Here is a 7500-nt window from a genome sequence, read left to right as displayed (position 1 = left end):
ACTGGAAAAAAATTGCCTGGAACGCTGCAGTTCTATACCACCCAACTCATTCCCTTCTGTTTTTGAGTGACAAGTACCATAGGCAACCCAGTATACGCTCATGGAGCGTCTAGTTTATATTGTATGTGGCGACGCTTTAGATCTAAAGGGGAACCTGCCTGAAGTCAGAAATGAAAGTAGAGAAAAAACAAAGGGTTTGGGGCGACATGTACGACAAACGGCTTTATATGTACTGTGGGGTCTGATGTCAAGATCTGACATCAACAACTGAAAAATTGGCGCGAACGCAGCTTTTTTACAACCGGGATCTGACCTGCCCTTTGTACCTTTCGGTCAGTTTGCTTCTGCTGATTTCCTGTTGCAAATATTTGTTAAAGAGTTTTGTCCGAATGCCAAAGGAAAAATTGGTAAATTAATCTTAACAAGAGCTCATGAGCTCCAAATAAAAAGTGTAAAAAGATTGCTTCCGCAATTGGAGCCATTAAACGAGTTAAGCCATTTGTGCCTCAATCAACCTTACTCAGTATATACAACTCACTAGTTCAACCCCATTTTGATTACTGCAGCCTAGTCTGGGGTAATTGTGGTAAAACATTATCTAACAAGCTACAAAAACTACAGAACCGAGCGGCACGAGTGATAACTTCATTTAGCTATGACGCTGATATTAATTCCTTGTTTCACAAACTCAGCTGGAAAGACAAATTCTCAACGTCAAATTCAGAAAGCTTGAATTGTTTTCAAGTCTTTAAATGGTCTGGTTCCCGAATATCTCACGTCTAAATTTGTAATGCGAAATGTATCAAACTATGCTCTGAGGGACTCGGCAAATAAACTTGTTGTTCCCTTTCCGAGAACAAACTACATGAAAAATAGTTTTAGTTACAGCGGCGCAGCCCTTTGGAACAGCTTACATCGTAACATTAGGGAATCTAGTTCCATAGATCAATTTAAACGCCTTCTCTATCTAAATTTTGAAGTACACGGCATTCATGGAAATCAGGTCTGTAGGTAGCTTATTTTGTAAATTAATGTAATTTTTTAGATTTTAGGATTTTTTTGGAATTGTACCTGATGAATTTTTTTACCGTGTATAAATTAAATAAATAAATAAGTAAGATATTAACTGTAGTGATGATTGACGAGTGGTGTTTACACACGCAAATGCATCGTCTACCATGATTCCTCATCATGGCAGACGCACTTGGCTGGAAATGAGCATTTTCTGCTTCCGATTCCAGGATAGCTGACGAATTTAACAGCTACTGATAACTGAACAGGACACGGAGCTTGGGTCCGAGGTCGAATTAACTCCACCCGATGTGGTACAATCATTTCATGTACAACACTTACCCCATCCCCACAGCAGCTTCTCGTAACCATGGAGCTGTTCGAGAAGCCGCTGACGACGAAACATTCACCGAGGTTCGCAAATGATGGGGCTTTAGCTTCGCGTGAAAAAATCGCGGCTGGGATGGATTTTCATGGCGCAAACCGCCTCTGAGCTGACTACGGTCGAATTCTTAGTGTGCAGCCTTGACTTCGTCTTATAACATTGAAACCACGGAATTCCCGAAACGGTAAAATAAGCTCCAAAAGGCACAAGAATACGCCAGAGGTGAGTCAGTTTTATTCATTTTATTGAATGAACGTTAAATTGAGCGTTTTTTTAGGCTTCATAATCGACGGTATTTTATTTCCCATGCAAAGTCCTATAACGCGTTTAAATTCTCAACGGCCGCCTGTAACGCAACACCGCTTGCACTCAAAGGTCATCGTTCCACTAGTAATTACCGGTAATAGACCATATTCGTATTCCCAGTATTGGACTGGAACTAGCTTGCATTGGAGGCTAATGTGGGGGAATATATTAAAAAGTATTTGCATTTGAAAAGATTTCCCCGACTTAGCCTCCATTGCAAGCTAGTTCCAGTCCAATACTGAGAATACAAATATGGTCTATTATTACACGCTCTCTAGTGACGCTAACTTGGGCTGCCTATGCCGAAACTAATCATGGGTGCAAAATTTTTGCGCTCTGTCTTGGTGCTATTGACCTCCTTTGGTTCTGCAACAAATGATGGATGCAAAATTTCTTCACCTTGATTCAAAAATGAATTTGGTGTTATTGACGTCCTTTTGCTCTGAAACTAAAGACGGGCACAAAACGTCTGTGCCTTGCCTCAAGACTAAATTTAATTTAGTGTAACTGACTTCCTTTCATTTCTGAAACTAGTGATAGGTGCAATAATTCTTCACAATGCTTTGGAAATCTGGCATCCAAAAATAATATATATCAATATATACAATAGTAATGGTAATATAAGAGAACAATATCCAACTACCGTATTTTGATTAGGGATACCCCAGTTTAAAATATGCGGTGACTAACAATTATTTTTTGTCTCGTCCAATGATAATTTTTTTTGCAACAAGTTATGTTCTAAATTTACTTAGTTGTGGAAATCAGTGCCATGTCTCCAGTGACTGTAATTTGTTCAAATAGCAAGCTAAGATAATGTTCTCTTCATTGCTGGTGCTCAATGGCAATTTAAAATAATAGCAACAGCATGTTTAAAGAATATACGTCATGTAAGTTGGAAACGTTACATTTTGTGACAACTAACATGAAATCAAAAAACGCTGCCGGAAACATAGGTAGCCATGAATATGATTAAATGCGCTAAACATTAACACTAGAAATGAGATGGAAAAAGCGGAGCACCCGGAGAAAGCCCTATTGGAAAAAAAATGTACAATTCTTAGTGTCCATCCTCTTCTCGACCTTTTAAAGACGCACACTTATCAACTGGGTGTCTTCTTGTTGTGGGTTGCAATTTCATTGCTTCTGACAACTCAAATGCGTGGAAGTCAAATTGACTTCGTTTTAGAACTGTGAAAACACGGAATTCCCGAAACGGTAAAATAAGCACCAAAACGCACAGGAAAACACCAAAGGTGAGTCAGCATTATTCATTTTATTGAATGAACGTTAAATTGAGTGTTTTTTAGACTTCATAATCGACAGTATTTTATTTCCCATGCAAAGTCTTATAACGCGTTTAAATTCTCAACGGCTGCCTGTAACGTAACGCCGCTTGCACTCAAAGGTCATCTTCCCACCAGTAATTAGTTATTACACGCTCTCTATTGACACGAACTTGGGCTGCCTATGGTGTCGAGACGTGATTCCGTAAAATTCCCTAATAAGTCCTTTTTCGCATTTTTACCCTAAACTTAGTGACAATTCGGCATTCAGCACTGCGTTTGATTTGTGTAATAACTCAAAGAGACTTTCGCAGGCGCGGATCCAGGATTTTGAAATGGGGGGGGGGGGGGGGTGAATTTTTGTAATAAAGTAATAGAAACAAAGGTGTTTGAGGTCTGTGCATCAGCATGATTGATTTCTGATGAATAATTGACATCTTCGAATTTTGGGCGAACGCAAATGCCAATTATATTACTTTAGATTTGTAAATTCATTCGCGGGATTTCTAAACCGGGACGACTAATTTCTTGTCGAAATAGTAAATAGCTTTTGGTACCTTGTTGCATTCGAATTGTTGCTAGTCTTTATCAAGAACAAAGAGAGTTTACCGTGTGTACATTGATTCCTAAAAAAATATGCAGTCATGAATACATTACCCACTAATGTCCTCTACGATATTTACTGCCCACAAAGTGATGGTTCCGTCATCCTTCTTGGATGGAGTTCCATAAATGCTCGGCAAATGCTGTCTGTTTCCAGAGCAAATATCGTGTTTAACTTATCGTGCATGGCGATGACGGACAAATCAGAGACTCTCTCTGTGGTCATTGTCTCAGCCAGACATGGCAAATGAGCAAAAAAAAAAACTTATGTTATTATTACATAGACATTGCATAACTTCAGTTTTTTGGGCCTCTCTATATAGTAAAATAATGGTGATATATGTGTGATAGTTTTAAAAATACCGTTCAACTCTAAATAATTTGCCTTCTCTGTTTGCCGTAACAGCAACATCTCAACTGATACCCATCAGTCAGCTGTCTGCCTATCCGCCCCTGAAGGCAGTTCAGAAGAGTGAACAGACAATTCGTGGAGCAGCTTTCAGAAGTACTTTTGAAAGAACCTGGTGGAAGCCATGGCAGTCTGTTTGCTGTTGCCAAAGGTATAACAGCTAAGGAGGAATACGACATTGAAAAAAAGGACACATACTTCTACGAAGTCTTGCAAGGTACTCACCTCATGTTGGCCACCAATAAACTACATGATCAGTTTCCAGTGAATTAATATTACAAAGGAAGAATGTGTCGCATTTATTGTGGCCTCACGGACGACCAGGCAATCCACCTTGGTGCCATGCATCAAAATTCCACCTCGTATTGCCACAACGTTACATATCAGTACTATCGTTATCATTAATGTAGCCTGGGACCACGCTCATCAGGTGGGGTTATGCAGCGAAAATGGCGTGGTCCCAGGCTATCATTTATGTGGACTGCATCTAGTCTTTCTCAATAATTCTGTTATCAGTACGTCGTCGTCATTTCGTTGCGTACCTTACGTGTGAGAAAAGAGCACGGTTAAAACTTTTGAAATATTAATTTATGTTAAAGGGGGTACGTCACGTTAATTTAGGGTGTTTTGGGGAAGCCTTTAGTTAATCGCGAGTTTAAAACTCGAAACTGGTAATGTGGAATTCTGCACTGATAAACAAACAAACAAGATGACTCTGAACAAAAACTACTTTTTTTTTTTTTTTTTTTTTTTTTTTTTTAAGTAGCAGAATTAAGGAAACTCTTTTTATTTAAGAACACAAACCTTCACTTAATGAAAAGTTCAGCGATGAAAAGCTGTCATTTTATTAGTTATCACCTTCCTTTTGTTATTTTCCTCGACCAATCATATTGTTTTTTTTAACTAGATTTCAGTTTCCATTCGTTTTTACAAGTTAAATATGCTTTTTTCCTCAACGGTTACTTCTGATGATGAATGTTGACAGATTTGAAACGTCAACTGTTTTGTTGCTCATGTTCGTCACCGCTGTTTGGGTGTTAATTCTTTTAAAGTTGAAATGGCCAAAGAACAAAAATTTGTTTTCATGTCGTAAATTTTGTTGCTGATGGCAAAATTTTTTTTTCTTGATCGATCGTACTGAAAACTTCAGTTTCAGTTTAGTTTTCAGTTTAGTTTATTTTGTTCGCCACTTTTATCCACGCGATTTGCCATAAACTTGAAAAATGTCGGGCCGACTTTTTTGATGATTACCCAAACGCAGTCCTTTTCAATCTTGTCCATTTGTGTCCATCCATGCTTCTCTTTTCTTTTGTTGTATTTCTTTTGTGTTGTTCAACAGTTTCAAGTGATCATTGCAACGTTTCATTCTACGTTTTGGACATTTTGCGTACCATAGTCCCTTTAACTCAGCCGGTCATTTCTGAAATGCAACACGTTTTGATTCCTAACACTGAGTTGACTCTACTTTTAGGTAGAAAGATGTAGATCCCAGCTGTATGACAGCGAAGAGCAAAATTGCGAGCTTCCGCAGCCTAGCATGACTTGGAGAGACACATGTGCTCGTATCCTGTAAGATATTCACAATTAGTTTCCCCTTTTTTTTATGAACAATAATCCTGCCCCAGTTTGCAGAACTGTTAGAGTAATGTATGTGCTAATCATCAGAATTTTTTACAGGCTTCGGCAAAACAATAGGCGAGGCTTTGCAGGACCGTGTCACGTGACTAAATCAATCATAAAAGGTTGTCGTGGTACAAAATTGATGCTGTAAATGGAAAGAGCGCAATGAAGTTAGTAAGAATATCAATTTTTAAGCCACTGACGTTTAGTGCGTGATTCTAGAGCGGTCTGTGCCAGATGGCAAAGCCTGCCATCAGTATCTAGCAGCTGTTTTCCATATAATTATCAGTTATTTTTTAAACATTAAAATCACTGTAAAGCACTGCAAGCAAACCTCTTAGAGGACGCTTCAGAATTACTTGAAAAGCCCAACACTGCAGACGACAAAGGAAAACGTAATAGCTCGATCAGAAGAAGATTTAGGGTTATATAAAATGTGCACAAGACGCCTTTTGACTTGTTTCTTTTGTTTTTCACAGAAGAGAAGCTTTTTGTCGATGACGCAAATGTCGAAGTCTACTTGGGAGGCATTTGTTAAAGTCAATGACCTCTACGAAAGCGGAAAATTGAAAGACTAGAAGTGTTCTCAAAGTGAAATTGCTAAAGGCACCCTGGTTCTTAAAAAGTGACACATGTAGCCGCTTGTTAGCCTTCCAGATAACTCAAAAGTTTAATATCTTTTGAATAAGGCAAGTGGCAATGATTTCATTCAGGGCCTCCGGTTTCACATGATCCTGGTTGATTAAGTTGGCGCAGTTACCGGGATGAAATTGGTTTCTGCTCTTATGGCGACTTTCAGCCAGGTTCCCAGGAAACTTGAGAGGGAAAAACTCCTCGTATGAAGAAGCCCTTAAAAAGACCAGGCGAAAGACAAAGGTGCAGTCATAGTAGGACAATAATGGTGCCATGCAAACCCGTAACGACTCGCCCGCATTAAACATTCAGTAAGAGCAGATTTTAGTCGGGGTCAAAATATACTTTCAAATGGAGTCAAGCGTTTATGTAAGATGTAAATCTCATTCGTCGATCAAATATTAATATATATATATACAATTAAAAACATTTGTTTCCTGCTCCGGAAGCATAATAAAAGTTAAAAAAAGTTTTACAAACTCGGAACTAAAAATTAAAACTTATGAAATATTTCGTCCGTTTTTCAACCGGACTTCATCAGTCAATGATGTGAATGTTAAAAAGATGAATTTTAAAAAGGTTTTTAACGCCTCTTGGGGGTTAGAATTGTGTCATAGATGGCTGCTAATTCGTAACCATTGTCTCTGTTTAACGCCGGTTTCGTAAGTTTAATTTGAATAGCTTCTTTTATCCTGCGTTTGAAGGTGTTAACTTCGGTTGATAGTACTTTTGTCTTATTTGGGTCCACCGAGTGGCCCTCCAGGCGACAATGCTCGTGAATAGCTGATGAACGTCTTGATTGGTGTTCTTTTACTCTGATTTCCAGAGAGCGCGCCGTTTCGCCAACGTACTCCTTTTTACTTTTCTCACAATGGATCTGGTACACAGTACCGCATTTCTTGAGATTGACAGTTGTGTCCTTGACACGTACCAATTGTGATCTTAGAGAATTGACGGGTTTATGAATAAGTGTAACGTCGTGTTCTACGGGCTACCCAAGATTCACAAGAAAGACGTACCGCTACGGCCAATAGTTTCGAGCATTGGTAGCGTGATGTATGATACTGCCAAGTTCCTTGCTAAGATTATGAAACCTCTTGTTGGCCTCAACAGTCATCACATCGTCAACAGTGAAGACTTTGTCAACAAGATTGCAGAACTTGAAAGTACCCCCTGGACAGAAACTCGTTTCATACGATGTTTCCTTACTGTTTACCAGCATTCCGATCAATGAAGCCATTCCAGTT

The sequence above is a fragment of the Montipora foliosa genome, chromosome 13, assembly GCF_036669935.1.
Source record: "Montipora foliosa isolate CH-2021 chromosome 13, ASM3666993v2, whole genome shotgun sequence".
In the NCBI taxonomy this organism is placed as follows: Eukaryota; Metazoa; Cnidaria; class Anthozoa; order Scleractinia; family Acroporidae; genus Montipora; species Montipora foliosa.
This window is presented reverse-complemented; position numbering follows the sequence as displayed.